The sequence below is a fragment of the Acyrthosiphon pisum genome, chromosome X, assembly GCF_005508785.2.
Source record: "Acyrthosiphon pisum isolate AL4f chromosome X, pea_aphid_22Mar2018_4r6ur, whole genome shotgun sequence".
NCBI classification, from domain to species: Eukaryota; Metazoa; Arthropoda; class Insecta; order Hemiptera; family Aphididae; genus Acyrthosiphon; species Acyrthosiphon pisum.
The window spans coordinates 68,788,322-68,812,167 of record NC_042493.1 but is presented as its reverse complement, the minus strand read 5'-3'; the positions used below and the strand labels follow the sequence as shown (position 1 = coordinate 68,812,167).

Below are 23,846 nucleotides of genomic sequence, written 5' to 3'. Positions count from 1 at the left end.
CAAGGTAAATATATAAATATCAAGAGTAATATTATATTATATTATCATGGTAACTTGTCAAAAGTTTGCGAAACACTAAACAATAATAATACCTACGCGCTCGGTGCGAACGTTTACCGCCTGCAGACGTTTCAGCCAGCTGCCGCGGCCTGTCCAATTGGAAAAAACAAAATCACCCTGTATACACACACACACATGCATAAACACGAGCGGGGGGGAATGATCGCGTACACATATCATCGTACAAAAAACATAATATTATTATTATTATACAGACACGAGTGTTATCGCTTTCGGTAGGTAATAATATCGGAAAAGTGTGCAGCATATTGGCACGTCGGCCGTCATAAATCATGCGAAGGGAATACAAAGGCATCCGTGTCCTATAAACTACCTATCGCCGTCCTGTGTCTGTATGCACTCGCACGCACGCACACACGACTTGCGTGAAGTTATTACGTCTTACATCACTATCAAAATGTTCGACGTCGAATAATATAATATTTGGTGGGTATATGTAACGATATTACACGTGCACGATATCATATTATAATATATTATTGTAGGAATCGTAGTTGCAGCAGTTGCACCGACGACGTCCAGTGGGACCTCACTCGGTTTTCGCCGACGAGACGACTACATCTATTATATTATTATACGCTTATACAGTGGCGCAAGCCCCATACATACCAGATGTACCGATCGTTGTACTTTTAAAGATTTTGTAGGAGGTGGGTGTACATGCCTGGGTAAATTTAATTGAAAACCGACTTAATTTACTTGGTGTATTAGTGGGTATGTCTTACTAGACCTGAAAAATATGTTTTGGGGGCCACTAAACCATAAAAACTATATACCGTGATATCATATTTAATTTATATGAGTATATTATGATATATTCACAGATATCATAAGTCCGTAACTATACCGAAATTCTTCAAGTATAATATTTTATTGCAAACACTATTTCAATCATTAAAAAAAAAAAATATGAACATTTCGGTAAATTGAACTTTGTAACGGATTTGCAAACAAAAAAAAAAACAGAATGATATATTTCACCTTTAATGTTCTACCGTTTTCATAGCATTGATCATATATTAAACATAAATATTTGTATGCGCATATAGATGTGACGTATCTGTATACGATATACAATATTTTGTGAGCAAACAAAAACAGATTTCTTTAATTCTAAGCAAAGACGCTGCTGGTTTTGAAATGATTTGTTTGCTTATTTTATTTTTATGTGTTTTTATCTTTTTACATAAATGCGGGTGTCATATTATTGCATTTTGATGAATTTATTCTAGTCAAAGGTAAAAATCTCAATTTTTTGCAATTTTTAGGAGATATTAAAAAAAAATCGTGAAGAATTTTACAGCCCATTTTGATTTTTTGCTTATATTAAAAACCAATTTCCACCACCTGATGTGGTAAAACTATCAGCTAAATATTAACGTACATAATATTATAACGTCTAGCACATATTTTGTTTGCATTTTAAGCACATTTAAGTCTCCGTATATATTGTATACTGCACTGTATCAATGGTGTATTCAGTATTTTGTATTGGGGGATTTATTTTTAACCAGATCGCTGACTCAGTGGAGGAGCTTTTCCCCAACATTTCCTAGAATTATGACAACATTATTAAATTCACAAAACAAGCGGTTAATAATGACCATTATATCATAGGATTAAGACTCACATACAAAAATATGCAATGCCTATAATATGGCTATATTATGTTAATTTAGTGGTTCTAAGTTGTAAAACATTGAAATGTCATCCAAATATTATTATATAAATTTGCCCATATTACTTGTCTCCTTCAAACACGGTGTACTGAAGTACCAAACCTAAACGGTAATTATTTTTATTGGGTTTTATCGTATCAGTTGATACCTACCTACGTTTCTATACGTTATAGCATTGTTCATAAAATATTTTCTTTCACAAGAGAAAAAAGAAGCGGATTTAAAAGTTGACTCGACATACACGTCATGATTAAATTATTATATTTTAGGTAATTATATTATGTAACGAGTATTATGCAGATTATTAATGTTTAAAAATCGTACGAGACAATCGCTTTCCAGAAAATTCTGAATCCCATGTCCGCCTTCGCAACCACACTATCAATGCCAATTTTACGAATATTATAATAATTATTATTATTATTATTATTATTATTATTATTATAGTCAAACACTGCAGCACACCAGATGTTGTTGGGCGGTCACGTCCCGTATTTAGGCCGCATAGGTTAGGCGTGTGTAATTCGTATTTCGAGTGCGTATTACATTTGTGACGTGTAAACGATATAATTAGCGTACGTGCGTTACGTATAATACTCTCGACGTAGCGCGTGCAAAATATCCATATGAAGATAAAAATGTACAGTATGATTCTTTTAGCAGCAGTGGACTGTACATCGTTGCCCCTAAATTTTATTTTTTGAAAATTCAACTAGCCCAATTTTTTCTCGACTAATCAGTGTTATAATATAATATTTTGTTGATGAATCCACCAATTTTTGATTTTTCACAACTTTATATCTAAATATATTGATTTATGAAATACACGCCTAGTAATGAACTAATAGTATTTTTGTTTACTAAGTCATCATTGTAGTGTACCACTCATTTTATCTTAAGTTTAAATGTCGTCGATTTATGGAACATTTCTAAAAAGGTATTCCCATATTATATTAGGATGGTTGTTGGAAAATTTACTGCTAAATAGAGAATTAAACAACTGATATTGATGTAAAAAAAAATAAATTTATTCGTATGTGGGTATCTTGCAATTTTTAAAAATAAAAAGAAAGATATTAATAGTTTTGGAATATTCTTTAATCGAGACTAAATTAATCACCCTGTATACTTCCAATCTCACATACACGGTAAGTTTAATAATAACAGTATCAGATCCTGCAGGAGCCTGAATAATTATTTCGAAAGCCATAGAATATAGCGATGTTCTCGTATGTACCGAGGTTTATCCTCAAAATATCACCAGTATGTACTAGATAGTTATTTGAGTTGGAAGAAAATATTAGCTTAGAACCTCACGCGTGTACACACACACACATAAACACTGACCGATGATATATATAATATGATTAAGACGTATTATATTTTAATATTTTATAAAATAACGGCGATAGGTATATTATAATAGTTGGCGTATTCCAAAGGAATATAATAATATTGATAAAATTGTACAATATCAGAAGGTTAAAAGAAGAAAATTGCTATAGTTTGTCCTACGAACACGCGTCAATTCAATAATCAGCACACGATGATAAATTATGATATTATTATCGCAAACGAATTCAAATCCATTCCTATTGTATGGATCCAACCAAAATATTATCTTATCTTATCTTATTTTCAAATTAATTATTAATTCAAAAATAAAGTAAAGAACAAAACCACATACTTTCAGGATAAAACCACACAATTTAATTAATTTTTTTAAGTAAATAGTTATAAATAATACATTTAAAAAAAATATCAATTACTTTTTACAAATTATAAAGTAATAATAAAGTGTGTGGTTTGTGGACAAAGCAAACTTAAAAAAAGTGTGTGGTTATATTCTGTAATTTATCAAAAGTGCGCGGTTTTTGGATTTATTGAACTATAGACTTATAGGTACACTCATATAGTAGATGTTATTTTTTTTTTCCATTAACAACTGGAACTATTTGTACCCACATTTACTTTTATAAAAGGAAAACCAATCTGTATTAATTATATCATAAGTATTCACCACAAAATCATAATTGAAGTATAATAATAATTAACATGATGATGATAAAATTAAAACGGAAAACATGACATTTTGACAGCGATTTCTTTTCGTCCGAATGAAAACGTTGGATTCACGTGGCGCAAGCAATAATGTCCAATTTTTGTTACCTAGCAAATAAAGTCAATACAAAAATAATGTTTGTCAGGCCTGCGACACGTTCTCCAACCACCCATCCGGAATTCTTGCGTTTCTACAAAACGTCGTTTGATAAGTTTTCTGACACAAGAAAGTCGTGTAAGTTTTCTAATCGAGTCACTCGGTGGCGACGTGGGCACTTTGTATGCGGACTTCGACAGAGGCTTCACAGTAAGGTGCATATGTGTGTATGTCGTGTGTGCAATAATAATGTGCGTGTTTCAACCTCCGCCTCAGCACCACCTATATTATCGAATCAGAAGGCTCTCTGGACTTTGACTTTGACTATGGTTAGGCGTGGGTGTGTGTGTATAGCACAGACTCGTCGTCGGCGTACGAAAACAATATATAATATAGCAAACGCAATAATACATAATAAAGTCGTTTCATGTCTGTAACATACGTGTACCTATATATATATATATATATATATAATGTCGTTATACAGCGTGTGCCGCGTACAGGAGATTATCTCGTCGATAAAAAAGAAGATAATATATATAAGAAAAAAAAAACGAGTGATAGAAAAAACGAGCGTAGGTACCTGCACGTGCGAGGAGAACGGCGTAGGGTGTACGGTACATATATAGGTATGCAGTACACACACACACTCGTCGCGGACTATGCTTGGAGTCGGTTCGAGTGCGGCCCATTAAAAAAGTTTCGCGGACGACACGACAAAAATCGCATTAGCGGCGGTGCGACGGGTCGCGAGCGTGTATAGCGCGCCCCGTTCGCCGTGCGCGGATTATATAATTGCGCGCCACCAGCCCGCCGCGTCACCGAAACTCGCCCCGAGGAAAACTATTTATTTGTCACCGCCGAGGGGTGTCCGCGGGGACCGTGACTCTCACGTATTACGCACGCGTGTGTATATTATAATATATATATATACGTGTGTGTATCTGTGTGTGGGCATTTGTATATGTAGATATATATATATATATACACACACATCTATATACAGATATGTCGACACACAGAGATGTTGTCTTTGCCGCGAAGGGGTTGTGGAATGGGTTGTGGGGGGATGATGCGAGTGGAGGGGTTTGCCGGCGCGCCTATTACGGACGCGACCGCCGAGTACGTGACACCGTCGCCAAACTGTGTGTGCCACGTGGGAGACGTGCCGAGTTCTCACCGGTGCCGTCCGGCTCGGGTATAGAGTCGTCTCGACCGCGAGATATCGCACGTGTGTATGCATATACGTAAATATTATAATGCTCGCCGAGACCGAGCACGTGCGTGTCGGGGAACAACGCCATTCGATTGTTACACTCGCGCATCGCGGCGATCTCTCCCCAGAGCCGGTTAAATTGACCTCCGCGCGCGTAAAACAATACCATCCCCAACGGTGGCGGTCAGGGCCGCGGCCACACGTGAATATGTGCATTTGCGACCTAACCCGGTCGAGTTACCGTTTTGTGGTCCTTTTTCGATCCTCTTATCCCCCCCCCCCAGTCAACCAACCCGCCAGAAAACCCCACCGGCCTTATATAGTACCACGCTGCAACCATCTATATCATATATTATAATAATATATTATTTTTTTGTCGTTTTTATAGTTTGTATGTACTATTCCCATTGTCCGAAAGTTATTGCCAGACCCATCGCCCACCCATCCGAGCGCGTGCGCGCGCCTATATGTGCACCTATATAATGATAAAATACAATAATATAAGCTCGATCCGTAGCATATAAGAGTTTCGGTCGTCGACGTTAATTAACGGGCCAGGACTTTGTGGGATATAATAGATAGAGAATAAAACGAACGCGTGCAAATGATTGCGGGACCAAACATATTATCGGCACTATAATATATACATAGAATAATATAAGAGGTGGGTTGGGCAGCACCGAAACTTTTACCGGGCACTTAACCGCGCCACAGGGACGTGTGGATGGCCGTGGTATAAACCACACAGCCACGATGCGAATAATATTATTTATATTATAATATAATATGGATAATGGATTTGTCTACGGTACGATAAGTTTCCGGGTGTGATACCTAGGTATAATTATTATATAATAACCACGGATGAAATGATTTATTGTCAGTAATCTGTCGATATTCATTTACCTCTTATACCTATACAACAGCAATTTGCAGGGAGCCGACCGACGATGACGTACATATATTATTATATATACCACCGTAAAACGTAGGGTATTCAGACCGTGGTAACATGAATATAATATTTTCTATCACTATAACGCCTTGTACTGTCTTCAATACGTTTTGAGAGTTACTAAAATTAAAGACATTTCAGCATGAAAAATCTCCAAATTTTAATTTATTTCAAGAATTGATACACTATATAGATTATAGGTATATGATAGGTGACATGAGTTCTGCATATTATTATATGATATTATATAATATTATATACCTACCTAATATAATACGGTGGTTTGGTGTGGCACAGTATTTGCATTCAGTCACAATTTTTTGTTAAAGCTTAACAAATAACATACTATAAGTCTTGTGAAATTAATTTCTATATGTACTTATAGCTTATATATACTTTAATCAAAAAATTATAAGGAGTACAAAAAAGATCACCCACAGCATTTTCCAATAATCATTTTAAATTTTACTTTGGTAATACCCTATAAATTATATAAATTAGAATTAGATTTTCATAAATTATATGCTAGGTTAATTTTATTTAGAACAAAAGTGTGCCAAATCGATTTTTTTTTTTTAATATCCTCTTTTTTTACGAAACTTTTTATATGTTTAGTTTTCTATAATTCTAGCTCACGAATATTTAAGCCAATTATTGAAATAGTTATAATTTCATTCATACCTAAAAGATGGTATGCTACTTTAATACAATTCAATTTTACTAATTTTTTAATTTAAAAGTTTATAACCAATTAGTTCGATCTATATGATAAAATAAATTAGTAAAAATTAAAAGCCAAAAATTATTATGCCATTAGATATTCATTGTGTCAACCATACAATAACAATAATAATAGTTCAATGTCATGAATTATTATAAATTTATTAACATAATAATTATGTAAATTACAATATAGTACGTATGTTCTATACCATAATTGTATTTTGATTTTAACATCGCACCTCAATCGTCTCATCTTGACTTTGATAATTTAATGTATAATTTATAACGGGATGGAAGGAAATGCTTGAGTTGTGTTTGACATCTATATGCAAAAACGCTAAACTCGGTTTACAATTTATAACGTAAGTTTGTAAGACGGAAACAACAAACGCATGGGTATAGCGTCCTCTTAAGTTATTTATATTAATAATAATAACAAATATCATGTCTTTGAAGAACAGCACCTTTGTACGTTTTTAGATTTTACGAACATTGATAATAATTAATAACCATTCGTCACAAAAAACACACATACTTGGTTGAAGTTTAAAATATATTATTTATTATTATAATAATTATTGCTCTCCAGAACCTCTTCAGAGTTTCATATACTCTGGTCCATGGCCCCTGGGGGTCCGCATTACTCATGCCAGTGGTCCGTGGCGTTATCAATGTTAAACTATTGATTAAGATAATAATATGAGATATTTATGAGTAATCATTTATTTGATAGAATATTGGTAAGGGTGTTCGAGATTTCTAAAAGCCTTTATCATATACAAACGTTTAAGAACCGCTGATGTATTTGATTGTATTTTTGCACCTTTTGGTTATATATGAGCTGCCTTGCACGGTATATACGGCGTACCTATAATACGCACTCTATAATATTATGTCTATCATATAATATTAATATCACAATATTTTATCATGTCGCACACACCGCAGTCTGAGGGACACGCCTTATAGCTTAGACGATGCGTCTGCACACCGTGTCCGAGAAACGGTCGCATTAAAAACGACGACCACGATACAGGTCTACAACAGGTACCCGTGGTATATACCGGCCGGATTCGATTAGAACGTTGCTGGTGGGGCGCGGGTGATACATCATCGTCCATCGCGGTCGTCACACGGTGCGAGGGACCGAGCGGCGCGTTTCGCACGATGAACACGCTTTCCATCACCGTCGAATAATACCGCTTACTGAGCGCATATTGTACCTACATATAATATCATATCCGTTACCAGAGGATGAGGATGAGGAGGAGGTGCCGTGCAGAATATATAGCGTTTGACAACCGGAACGGATGCGAGGGCGGCGGCGTTGGGCTGTCACGTCGCCGTCGCATTATCCCGCGTTATACATCCAATTATTATTTAATATTATATTATATTTTACTTCAAGCTCGGCGCTCTTCTACACGGATAATATGCGTATGGGTACGATAATAATATAATGATATTTTATGTAAATCACCACCACCGCCGTGGAAAAATCGTGTACTATAAATACTGCCGCAGCAGCTACGAAAACCAGCAGTTCGTAGTTTTTGAGATTTTTTTTAATATATATATATAATATTATTAAGGTGAATAATATCTACAAATACGTAGTAGGTATCTTTATACCTTATTTCGTTACATTATACACGTCACGATAAGATAAGATTATGTTTCCGTCACGCGTACCTATACCAAATGTTGAATCGTTCAATTGTTGCTAGTCTAGAAGTAGCCCAGTGGGCTATTGTAAAAGCGGTCCTGAAGTGATTGGAGTAAAAAATAACTATAATATTTTGACATTTTGAAAATATAATATCATGTAAGCACTCGAAAATTTTTGTCACCATAACAATTTTTTGTTAGTTAGAATTAGGGACCAGTGTTGAGCAGTATCTAGATAAAACTACAGCATATTTATCTCATGTAGATAAATAAAATATTGGGTATATGGTTGTCATCTAAGATAAACTGTATACCTAGATAAATAAATAATTTTTAGTTTCGATTGATTTGTTGGTAGTTTGGTACTTTTAATTTTTAATTTTATCTTATCATTGATCAATCAAAATATTATTACACTATAATTATTCCTGAATATAAACGTGAATACATTTATTTTTTTCATAGCAGTAATTGTATTGATATAGCCATATAGTGTTATTACGTAAAAGTGTAAAACCCTCGTCCAGCACCGCACATTATTTCGTGAACTCATAATGGAAATATTATATTATGAAGCATGAATGCAAGTCTATATACTCTATTATAGTTATTGTATATTATAGTCTTCAGAATTCGGCACTGTTCTGCTAGACGTTCGCAACTTCGCGTTATTATAATAATAATATTATATTGATTTTTGGATAGTGAGGAAATAGTAAAATACTAAAAGAATTTGTTTAAAATAATTAATAAATATATTTATTTTTTGCGTATGTTAAACAAAAAATGAAAATATCTATTATGGTATCTAGATAGAAAAATATGTATCTTTATCTTTACCTAGATAAAAGTAAAAATGATCATCTGAATCTGAATTTAGATAATTGTTTACGAAATTATCTTTATCTTATCTAGATATTATTATTTTTTTAATCTGGGCTCAACACTGTTAGGGACTAGAACCTTTACGCTTCCAGTTTCTGTTCGGTTCCCAGAAAAACTAAAATGTAGGTTTCGGTTTCTTTTCGGTTATTAAAAAATGAAAAATTTGTTACCGGTTTTAGTTTTATACTTAAAATATGTAAAAAAAAGTGTAAATTAAAAGTATCGGTTCTGGTAAGGTTTCTGTTTTTAAATTAATTAAGGGGTTTCAGTGAGGTTTCGATTCCCAATATCCAAATTGTATGTATTGCTACCCATCTAGGAATGCATAAAATAGGCGGCCCCCTATTAGGCCAAAATGTACCCTTCCCTCTTCAGCCAGTGTCACTTTTCGGCCAGCACCTACAGTTGCTAAGTTTAACACCTACAGTTATAAAAACTGAACGTAACAATTTTTATATTTAATTAAATAAAAAATAAAACAATTATTGGCATATTATTATTACAGTTGATTACATTATATTAGTATTTATAATCAATGTTATTGTATCATTAAATTTAATAAATTAATCGAATAAAAATTAATATAGTCATATAATACATATAAGTACCTAATAATAGAAGGTATATAATAATAATTTGTAATGACATATTTTAATACTTTTATAGTCTTTAATGTAAGCTTTATTTCTTCGTTGCTGTTCCACATTTTTTGCATCACGAGGTATTTTTAAAATGTTAATACTTCTCATTTTTATGTATATATCTGTTTGAACTTTATTAATAAGGACAGATAACCAGCTCATTATGGATGAAGTATGTTTATAAAAGCTTTGATTGAAAAAGGAGTGGAACGACCCGCAAGCATTAGTGGTTCTAGCCAAACTTCCCGGCGCATCAGCCCAATATTACAATCATATTTAATTAAATATAAAAATTGTTAAGTTAAGTTGTTATAATTATATATTTTAAAGAAAACTGTAGGTGCTGGCTGAAAAGGGAAAGGTACATTTTGGCCGAAAATCGTTACGCCCCATAAAATTATGCCACAGAGGTACCTACCATAACTATTTAGCTTCCCAGGTCTTCTTTTATATAAAATGAGACTATTTTTGTGTCAGACACGTATTAAGTTGTGTAGATGGGAATTGTATAATGAGATAAAAATGTAGGTACTAAGTGGAAATAAGCTTGTATGAAGTTATCTATTTTTTTTTTTTTGTTACAGTTATATGGGCTGGTCAAATCTTTTGCACTCTCGTATAAAAATTACGCCACTGTGTACTATTTAAAAGAGGGCCCCAGAGATAATTGTTATACGGGAATACCGGAAGAACCGAAAATGTCTATAAAAATTAGGAACATGCCAATTGAAAATAACCATAAACGTGTTATTACGAATCAAATGAATAAGCTAGTAAACTAGTTTATAGAAACCACATTAATTTACTTGAGCAAAATTATCAAGGCGCGTCAATTTTTCATCTCCGCTGACCATTTTAAGAGATATTACCATTATCGCATATCAAATCCGACAATGATAGCCACTAACATTCGTAACCTTGATCCTTCGTGGAGAATACTGTTAAACCATACACAATTATAATGTCATAAATTAGCAATCGTATTCAAAGTTTATGACACATTGTGATACTTCAAAAACATAATACAATCAGTGTAATTAGCACGTATGTATCTAATTTTGTACCGGAACACTAAGAAATTCACAAACCAGAGATGTGCATATCCCGCAGCTGTCATCTTCCAAATCACACCCTCCTCTTAGAAGGGTTAAACAATAATATATTTGACCGTCTTGATTTTCAAACGACAGTTATTAGAAATTAGAATGTCGTGAAAACCACCAATATAGGTACGCGACATTTTCAACAAGTAAGTACCTGTACACAATTATAGTGATTATCTTAATATACATTGTTGTATGCACGTTTTACAAAATTTGCTTAAAAACGAGAAGAATTTCAAATCATAATACGTTGATATTTAATTTTCAATTTGAATACATTACTTCTGTATTTATAAAAAATCGTTATTTTCTTTTAAGTTTAAAGTTATAAATTATGTACACTGCGTATATAATATAAAAATGATTACGCGTAATTTATGACTCGGCGCCGCTTACGACCGCAATACTTGCATACATTAATAATAATTTATATTACATTTACACACATTAATAGGAAATCAAATTCGCATTTTAAGACGAAAACCCGTTTGTGCATATTTTTTATGAAACATACGTTACGAAAATAGTCTATACCTACAACATGCATACCGACCAATACAAGCGTACAATGCAAAATAATATGTATTATTATTACGGTGTTGTGGTTATAACTATTATAATATGTTATAACAATAATATTATGATGATGATGATTATTATTATGGAGGCATACGAAATGATGCATGTTACACATATTGTTATTATTATATTTTAACATCATATAGAACAATATATAAAATAATTCAAACATCGAATGGCTGAAAAAATAAAGCTGTTGACCATATTATAGTATTGAAGAAATTGACACGTCGTGTTTAGTGTTCGATATAATACTGCAACTTATATGAATAATAACTACTGCAGAAACGACTCGTCACGGTCAACTAAAAATAATATTGTATTGTAAATAGTTCGATAAACGTATAGCAATATATATATTAGTAGTACTAGTTTATATTATAAAGTATTACTATACGGTACTGTAAGCCGATAAATAAAATAATTACAATACGTACATATTATTATAATAATATGTACAATATAATAAAAATAACGATGATTATATTTGCGTGTATTCCGGACCAGAGTTAGCGTATATATATGTATAATACGCACCCCGTTATTCGCAAATAATGGCGCTTGTCGATATAATATTATGTTTCTATATTATTATTATTATTATTATTATTATGATGATCATCGGCGCGGCGGTAGTTGTGGTGGAGGTTGTGGTTGCGGTGGAGGCAGTGGTGTTTGTAGATGCACCGCATAACTCGTTCGGCTGACTGACAGGCGGAGACGACGTGTATTTAAATGTATATGTATATAATATATATATATATATGGACGCGAACGCGATAATAATTACGACGACGTTGACGTGTACGCACCTTCTCCGTCCGCCGAAGAATGGCTTCTCTAATGATTATGACGAAGACGATGACGATTATAATAATAATATGTAGGTATTCGACGACACATTGACGGCGCGGGATTTCGTCGACTGCCGATTTGAGCATCGAATTTCTATATAATATATATACATACGCGTATAATGTACATCGTAAACGATATAAATATATATAGAGAGATAGATGGATGGATATGCAAAACGACCGTTCTAGAATTATATTATTGTCTCAGACAGTCAGACCGTCTCCCCACCCGCGGTCATTGTATACGCTTTTGCCAAGCCGAGTGAGCTGAGCACATACCTCAAGTGTCGTATGCACCCCCACACCCTTCACCTTTTCTCACCCTCCGAACGTTAGCTTCAAAATCAGTTTTGGATTATACTACGCGTTATACACTGCAACAATGATACATATAATATATAGTGATTTAAGGCCTTTATCATTATTATATTATATAATACGCGAAATATCAGATTGAATCATCACATATTATATTGTATGTGTATTATAATATTTACATTGTCCATAACATGTGTTAAATATATGAATAATTACTCATAATATAAATTATTATTATTTTTATGATAAATTAAAAATTATAAAATGCATTATTTTGATCCATTAAAAAAAATCATTTACATATAAAGATTGTAACACGATAATATATTAATATGATGTTGTATATTATTACTGTATGATTTCATATACAGACTGATTCACCAAGTGTTCTCGCCCTTTCTCCTGCACCCTTCATCTTTTGATAATATATTTATTTAAATTTTGAATTTTATCAATTTTTGGTAAGCTTAAAAGCATTATTTACTAGTTGATAAATATTTTATATTACTTTATATCGGTTAGAAGTGTCCCGGTGGTCTTGCTTTTCTCAAACCCTTTTCCATTTTTTCGTAAATTGCTTGACAGATGATTTATTTTACAATGCATATAAATTAAAATGTGGACGAGTGGTTTCTAAGTTATTTAACTTTATCAATTAAGGATAATAATACTTAAAAACGGTTTTACATAACAGTTATGATAAAATATGTAATAGCTATTAATAGCTGTAATATATATTTCTAATGTATAATATGGTAATTATTACACTCAGACAATTTTTGCAAATTATAAAGTTTTTTGTGCATATTATGTAATATAAATACTAATTACTATAATTTTCAATAGCCCCAGGCTCCATATATCTTCTAGGTATTATTCTAGTACCTATATAATGTTTGATAATTTTCAGAAACTATAGGTATTAACATAAAACTTTTTTTAAAAAGCATCTGTTTGAAAATGTACCATAAAAAAGGTATCCAAAACGTTGGTAGGTATTTGGTGATAAATATTTACTATCTTTGTTCAAAATTTAAATCATAAATCAATCCCTCAGTATTACGAATCTACAATCCAACTAAAGTTGGAATTTTGGATAACATACCATAATATTATAAAATCTATATAATATACTGTCGTGTTTTTCTAATACCATATTATTATGTGCAAATTTCCTTGTACAGAATAGAGATAGTTATTTTTGATTTTTAGGAGAATTGGAGTAACCATATTAGTTTAACTTTAATTTCGAATACTCCAGGACACAATAAAATTAACTTTACCTACGCTTACAATAATTGTCATATAAACTTAATGGAAAATGTAAATTATTTAAATTACATACCTCAATAAACTGTTTACTTCTCTATCGTACGTTAACGTCGGACACGTTCAATTTAAAACTGAGATTAGTTGATGTAATATCAAACTAAAGGGAATTATAACATTATCTAAAACATTTCATAGGTTTCTGCTTAATACCACAATTTAATTTCAATTGGCGACGAGTGTATTGTTACGTCGACAAATATTAGTAGTCATACTAATATTACAAATCGTTTTCGTGTATACGTTGGAAAGGGATCGTTCGGAATCGTTACATAAAATATAAGTATGATGGCATAAAATGCCTAATTTAACTTAATGTCTAAACTATTCACTATGTCGGTATAATATGGATAGGTACCTATAATATATTATAATATCATAATATCTTCCGCCGCCTCCCCAATCTAACGGATACGACGCACGCGAAAATAATAATATCATACGGTGCGATGATAATATATACATATTATATGGTAAAAGCTCGATGCACAAGTATACAAAATATAATATGGTAAATATATAGATATACAATAAAACCGTAACATGTATATAGGTACGCATGTATTATAATTTGCTGGCATGGTGGGAGGGCATCGCGTGTGAGATGTCCTGCAAGGTCCCGCGAATCATACACACATCGTGTACACAATAATAATGTATATTATTAGTATCATTACATTTACTCGTATTTATAATAGATGCGCGTTGGGAAATGCGATTATTTCAGTGTGTATACTACCGCCACTACCATCAAGATTCCACGATACGATTTTAATCATAATATCACTCAGCGCGTTGTGTTCTATAATAACGTTGTAAGTAGAGGATATTAAAACAGAAGGGCAAAACAGACCGACACCGGAAACGTCAGCGTTTGGTCGAATATAAAGCGTATGCTAATAATATTGGAGTTCGGATTTGTATATAATATGCAGTTGCAAATCGAGCACGTTATTCGTTTCATGCGACGTCCAAGCGATTAAAAACACCGTTCACATGTTATTTAAATTATATGTAGACATTTTTTAGAGTTTTGTGAATTTTTCATAAATGCATTTATATAATGATATATGATATATTTAAATGTTTTATTTAATCGAAAATGCCAAAGTTTTAATGAACATAAATATTTTTATTTATATATTTTTTTATTGAGAAAAGATTTCTGTACCTGAGGTTATTAGCCTGAAGGTTATTTTGGTTGGTTTATAACTGAGGGGAGGATACGGTTTGGAACCCGTTTATATGTGGCGAGGTTATGTCACTAAAAACCCGAGTGTCACCCATCAGGGAACTAGGGACATCGTTCGATGTTTTACCTCAGAACACGTTAGTGACTGAGGCCAACTACCGAGTCACGCCAGGCGACAAACATTAATATTGTTGGTGCATTTTATACATATATTTTTTAGTAGATTAATTTTAAAACAATAATACTAAGCATTTAGAAAGTTTTAAATAAAAATTATTCGAAACCTATAAAATTAACGGACAACAAATTTGAGTGTCAAGATACATTTTATAATCGAGTATAATATTATTTAAGCGATTCGGTAAATATTCCATCTTATTTAGTGTATACAAAACTCTCTAATTATAATCATTCCCGAGGTATCGAATCATAATTTATTATTATGAAATTCCTAAGATGGCAACACTAAACGACTTCACATATAGAGTAAATATAGACTACAACTATAACAGTAACAGTACGTATTCCTTCAATACTTTCAATATGAATATATAACACAAGGTATTATGATGACGAATTTAATGAATCGTTTATTTAATATTCATGTGTAACATCAATAGCTGTATATGACAGCCACGTTTGTTCTTAGATACGACAATCGTTCCTAGTACCTATCGTATTAATCCATTGAAATAATAGTATTTAATTTCAACAAGTTATTCTATGTATAACGGAACATTCTCGCTCACTGGGTATTATCACAATTTATTCAGAACTACAGTAAATGGCCTTAAATTGCCTACACAAGACGCCGTCTTACAGATTAATAAAAATAACTACAGTTATTATTTACTTTACCTTATAAATTATTATCGTCTATTCGAAATATTAAATAATGTTTTGTGCAAAACAGTATAACACGTCTCACATTAATCAACCATAAATTTCATTATTTTTTCCTATTAAAAAATCAAACCACGATATTGAAATTAATATACCTAGGGATGTAATATTAATTGAAAGTCAAAATGTCATAATTTTCGTTTATGTACCTACCGTCCATCGTTTTTGTATAAATGTTCAATGTTAATATCGAGCAAAATTATTTTTGTTCATGTTAGTGTTATATTTAAAAAGCATTTCAAAATTTCCCCATCAAAAAGTATTTAATCATAGAAAATTCTAAAAAAAAATCCGATGTATTATACAATGCAAATAAAATTTAGATTGCTGTCGACCACGAATAAATGTTAAAGTTCAAAGAGCGGAGTCTAAATTAAAAGTCGTACAAGCTGAAAAATCCATCAAAAGATAATACAAAGTTTGGATGCTTCTGGATAAAAAAAAAATAATAATAATAATAATACTGAATTTCGAAATACTGCACAAATGCAAAGTATAATAATATAGTGATATGAAGAAAACAAATACGGAAGTTTTTCATTACGCATTTGGGCTGTAAGATCAATCCCAATGATTGAAAATATAAGGAAAACACGGCCGTGAAACAACAAATGTAACAAGGAAATACCAAATAGCCAAAACTGACAACGACGGTCGTAGTGATGTGGTGGCATATAACATGTAAATATAATCAAATAATTATGTTTCTATTCAGTCGCTATATAAACGCTAATATAGATTATTGTCAGTTTAATATTAACTATACGTTTAAATTGTGTTTAGTGAAAGTTGATCAATTACGAATTCACACTAAATTATACGGCATTAAAGGCTAGTGCAAATCGCACATGATGATAACATACTATCTAATCAAAAAAATAAATATCTTCGTATTCAAGCCAAAACGAGAACCAAAAGCAGTAACACTATATCATATAATGCGACAGCCTATACGAACAAGTACGTAACTCAATTTTGACAACTTTTCAGTGTAGCAATTTAAGTATTCAGAATTAAATTATATTCTGATTATACCTAATATTATTTTCTACATACATTTTTTAAATTGAATTACGTTTTTAGTGCAACCTTAAATATTTTTGTTTTTATCTAATTATCTTCTTTTAATGACCTAAGTCCTTCAGTTACGTCCTATTATTTTAGAAATTATTAAGACGTAACTCATGTTAAGCCTTTTTCTTGAGAAATATATGGTTTCGACTTATGATGAGAACGTATTTCTTTTTTCTTAGGAAAATGATGAATTCTTGATGAAAATGTATCTCAAATTAAGACTGTTTTCACCGGTAATTTCTATTTAATGTTAGACGTACCTAAATATACGCCGTTGTTCGCTGTTAAACCAAAAATTAGGACTTTATATTTTATTCGATTTATAACCTCTTTTTCAGAGTTGAGTTAATGCAGTTTTTTGGGAAAAATAAAAAACAGTAATCTGCTGATAGTCAAATAAAACAAAAAATAAAAAACAATGAGTTAGGTATTTCTTCATCCATGAATATGCGTACAACTAATTATGATTCCTGAACAAATGTGCTAATTAAACACGATGAGAAGACAAAACGGTGAAATTTCTATTCAAAATCTTTTTGAAGCCGACGCCGCCACCGGATTGCGTACACAGAAGGTAAATCCAACAAAATCGCCGTCGGTTCGAATGGCACAGTCAACACATCAAACTGAGAGATAAATTCACCGCTTGAAGCCGATGCACACTTATCGTGGCAAAACAATATTGATGAATTTGGTACGAGTTGGATTTATTAGATTTACCGACGTTGTATTATTGTGTTCGGAAATAGACTTTGTGTAAAACAAAGCAACAGTAAACCGGTACCTACTGAAATTAATGTGTACCCTAAAATAATTACATATTAAAAACTATTGCAAACCACACTTTGTTATGATATTATTATGAAATATTCTATGATTCTCGAATGTAATATAATATAAATATGTAACATCTTAAATTAACACCATTATAGTTGTATTCATTAACATCTAATTAATTATCAATATTGTAAATTTAAGTGTGTGCTTTTTCTGTTAAATATTTTAAAAATTAGATTTGTAAAATAAATTATTTTTTTATATTATTATTCAGTACAATAATTCCTTTCAAAATCAATCCGATCGAGTATATTATACAATATATTATAGTATAATAAAACTCTGCTGTCATAATTTATATTTAGTTATTATTAATTAATGAATTTTCGAAATAATTTTTTATGAATTATTTTCTATAATTTCAATTTATATACTAAGTAATAATAATCTTAAACTTTATAATGAGGAGTAAATGATCGAAATCGACGCGGGTATAGTGACCAAGTCACATATAGATGGCATTAATTTTAAGAGTTAAGCGCGTTATTCATGCTCAGCATATCACGGAACCATTGTCTTTGGTGGCTGAAATTAGATTCAGTGAAAAACACGACTATTTTACTAAGGATTTTGAATTTTATAAAATAAGCCTATAGTATTCACTATTCAAAGCCAACAAGAGTGGTAGGGGAAACGTTTGGTCTTAGAGCCCTAACTCTCAAAGGAGCGTGCGCCATTATATTTAAAAATAATAGATATTATTTATTGAACCATTAACTGGTGTTTACTACCTATGATAGAGAAATTATTATACTGAAGTCTAAATACTCATAATTTTTAAAGTATAACCCGTTCCTAGAAAAAAAAATATAAAAATAGTTGAAATGATACCATTTAAAGAATTTTGTATTAAATATTTTTAATACGGAACGTATAAATACCTAAGTACATACTGTCCACATTCTATATTTAATCATCAACAAGTAAAATACCACGTAATCGCTAGAACAAGGGGTTGTTTTAAAATTATATAGTTTCCAAACAAATCTATTTCATACCACGCAGGTCAGTAATTTTATAAACCAATATAATATATAATAAAATAATAGTAATATTAATCATAACTTATTAGGTAATTTTAATTATGATTAGATTACCTGTATTATACTACTTATGATATATATATTATATTAAATACATGAATATTTACAATTCATATTAACCTAACTATAAGATACCTATGAATTCATAGGTATTGTCAAGCAATGTATAATATTAAGTTAGGTACAGTATAATCATAATATTTAAAATTATATTGTATAAGTCCATACGTAAAGTTCGTGATTCTTGATTTTTCTTTTCGTGAATAATATAGTTTTAAATTATATACGAAATTATTCACACGGAAAAACATTTTGTAATGCAAACTTGAGAATTAAATGCGTTTGGGTGTATTTTTTTTTGCTTTCAGAAGGATTTAATCTCTGTCAAAATTTGTTTTACATTACCGTTAGTGTATATACGAAAATGTATTTTGTATGTTTTTACATAATTGTGGTTTTGAGCGTATTACTATGTTATTCAAATTGTGTTGTTTGAGAACGCATATTTTTTTCCATACAATCTGTCGATTTTGGTTTGGCTTACAGAGGTTTTAGTTAGCGATCGTCGATTACAATGATTTCCAATAACAATTTTACTTTTATGTTCAGAGTTCAAATTTTATTTTAATTTAATATGACGCTTAAATAGAAAAATAGAAAAACATATTTTTTTTTTTATTATACTTTTTTATATATTTGTGTAAGATAATTCCACCAAAGTGAAATAAAATGTGTTTATATCCGTAAAATCCAAACACATTTCTCGAAAAGTGATTTGTAACATTTTTATACTAAGCATAGGTGGACATTTTATAATAATCCAACCCGTAGAAATGTGTGAATAATGGTACATTATAAAGTATACCAGTATATACGCTTGAAGTTTGGCTCCATAACACACTAAAATATTATGAGCACAGCTACGGCGACGACGCGCACAATTGTTATCATAATAATATATTCTTTTAAATGGTTTTGCGATTAATTCCGACAAAGATACGTTGAGTGGTGGGTTCCCCACCCCTAGTAGTACCCCCCAACTATAACTGCGTACGTATATTGTTTATGGCAGTAATGCAGTTATATAATAATAATAATATGATATTAACTATTACGCTCATATTATTATTATTATTATATTTAACTCGGGAAAACTTTTCGTTATCGCGTGTGCCATAAGTCTGATTTCACGTAAAATATGGTTTATAATTTATACATATTATAAATACTATACAATATATACATACTCAAATATTATGCTTTCGATATCGTTGTTAAAAATAATAATGATCAAATGACATGTTCTCCCGTCTCCGTTCGTTCGTTGCGATTATATTGTTTGCAGAGTTGTAAGAAATACTTTTAAAAAGTATTTAAGTAATTACTCAAATACTTGTAAAATAAAATATTTAAAATACCACCCAAATACTGTAAAAAGTGAAGTATTTGAGTAATACTTTTTAAAAGTATTTGAAATAATCGAAAAATACAAAAAAAATTTTATTATAATCAAAAATTTGTTTATTGCATTTTAAGAACATGATTCGTTCAAAAATCAAAATTCTGATCAGTCATGTTAGTTCTTTTTTAGTGATAGTTCCACCACAACAATGGACTTTTTTCTACAAGGGTATATACCTATTATAACTTTATAGGTAAGTATGTATTTGGATATCCCCATAGGCGCAAATAGGGGGTGGGGTTAGGGGCTAAGCCTCCCAAAAATGTCCATAGCCCTCCCAAATATTTCCTAAATTTTTTACATGTTTTAAGCTTATTCAATATTATCAAAGTAAGGCTTTAGCCCCCCTCCCAATCTCTAACGCCATTTGTGCCTATGGATATCCCCTACTGTCATCGATCGTCGTTGACGATAAACTATAATGATAATATTGAGAACTATTTTCTTGGTAAATAGATAGTAATAATATTTTCGTATTGTTAAATAAATTATAAAGTTAATTATAATAACTGATAAGCAAAAGCTTATTTCATAATATATATTATATATATAATATAATATTTTGTTTTAATAAGCTTATTCTTGTACCGACGTACCGAAGTCGTCGACGGTTGGAGAAAAAAAACATTTAATTAAGCTACTAATCGACGTAAACCGATATCAAATTGGCCATAAATAATAAATAAATAATATAATATTGTTATAACGTCGAAGGATAAGCACGGCGGCATGGTTTTTTTATTTAACAAGGATTACAAATAAAAACAAATTAAGAATTAAAAGAATAAAAAAAAAGTATTCAATTAAATAGTTTTCAATAGTAAAAAAAAGTATTTAAAATACCATTGAAATACTTCAAAATAAAAAGTATTTAAAAAAGTATTCAATACGGAAAAAAGTATTTGAATACTTTTACTCAAATACATAAACTCAAATACTTTACAGCACTGATTGTTTGTTATATTATTATGGATATACATATAAATATAATATAGTTACACCGCAGACGTCACTTATTCAATTGTTTTATAATTTTATATTGTATAGGTAATAACAAAATATAGAAGTTTCTACAGAGTGATCAGCATTTCGTGTTACAGGTTATTTCTCATAATAAAATAATAAAATATATCAAAAACAAATTATAAAACCAAGTCTTTATTTATTACCTTCTCTTTTAGACCAAGTTATTATGTATACCTACGCCAGTCAGATTAGTTAATAATAATAATATAATTCTTATTTCCTACCCTGATCGAAGAAAAACAGGTACCTAGGTTGAGTTTTTACTAAACACCTGATCTGGGCTTTTCACCTTAATTCTAAACGAAAACCTACTTATTCCAAACTTTTTATTCCATCCAAATAAATACCAACCATCCGCAAACGCATAAATCATATTAATCTATCAAGTCATAATACCAGTATGATTATATGAAATTCAAGTATGGGATTCAGCAAAATTTCCAAACTTTAGAACGTTTTATGTGTTTCAGTGCATTTATCTTCGGCAAATTGTCTCCTATAACTAACTTGCAACTAAATCTTCATAAAGGCCTCAATATTCAAACACTAATTAATCTGCTATAGCAAGAAGCAGTAGCGCAAATAGGAAAAATGTTTAGTGGGGACTCAAGCCCCAACACATTTTTTTTAAATTATAATTTATAGGTACATAATTTTAAGAATGGCATACTATTATTTTTTGAGGGGGTTAAGCCCCCCAAGCTCCCCCCCCCTATTTTCGCCACTGGCAAGAGGCCACTACCTCTCTGACATCACCAAATAATTCAAAACCACAAAAATCCGCGAATTAACCTTCTTTGCTCTCGCATTATCCCCTGCAAAATTCTAACAGATGGCTAAAAAAATATTCACGTAGAACATACCCTAGTTCTGCCAAATTGACCAGTCGAGTAGAACTTCTGCAGGGTGCTTACCCAACTTTCATTCTACTATTGTAGATTTTTTGTCAGCAAAATTACTCATTATTGTACCTAGATACACTCGTATAGGGTTTAACCTACGGAGAAAACATTTTGAAATAATTGAATAGTTAACAAAATATAAAAAATATATACTATTTACAGTTTAATAAGTGATTTAAAAACGTACATTTTTATTCATATTTGTATAATTTTATGTGTATTATACTATTATGCATATTTTTTTCCGTTACATTGTTATGCGTATTTGTTTTATGAATGAAATAATCTAAATTGACAATATTACGATTGTTTCTTTTTTTTCCAAGCCACGTCGCGTTCAAATGTGGGTTCGGACCTCACTTTATTATTGCTATAGTTAAATATTACTATACTTTAAATCAATGAAGCTAATTAAAAAAAAAGTAGGCAAATAGATAAGTACGCTCTGTATCTTAGGTGTCTAGAAGATTCATTGTAATGGATGTGTTAAATTTGGACCTTTGATTATTGGGAACCAAAACCTTACCGAAACCCTTATATAAATTGATTTAAAAACCGGAACCGATACTTTTACTTTACAAATTTTTTTACAAAAGTATAGAACCAAAACACGTTATACATTTTTTTATTTTTTAAGAACCGAAAAGAAACCGAAACCTAAATTTTAGTTTTTCTGGGAACCAAACAGGAACCTGAACTGTTATAATCATCAAGGTCCCAGTCCCTATTTAGTACTATAGTAGATTAAATTATTTTTTTCCAAAAAAAATTAACGTCTTTGTGTGTATAAAATATAATAATATAGGTAGTTTCAATAGTACCTACCCAGGAAAAATATTTTTAAATTACAAAATAAGAACTAACATTTTTTTTCTTCGATTAAAAATTCAATTTCGTCCAAAATGTAACCAAAATTATTTATAAAAAAGTCAAATCATATATTTTTTAGATTTATCTGTTACAGCATGTATTATTTTTGATAATCCTTCCTATACATTTTAGCTACCTAATTTATAAATACAAAATAATAATATATAAATTGTCGAGGTTTTGATGAAATTTGTCAAAAAGTGAACTTTAAATACTTATAAAAAAAAAAAATCGAGCCAATGGATCTTAAATATCTTTGATATTTTTCATTCACTATTATAACAATATATGAGGAACATATTGTATTACATTTCCAAGCATATCAACCAAACGAAAAAAAAATGT

The 23,846-nt window shown here is 31.0% G+C and overlaps 1 protein-coding gene across 1 annotated transcript in view; it reads right to left on the bottom strand.

Annotated features, from left to right (window-relative positions):
* Positions 1-23,846, bottom strand: part of LOC100166940 — a 182,089-nt gene that overhangs the window by 112,404 nt on the left and 45,839 nt on the right. The gene's annotated exons all lie outside the window — the stretch shown is intronic.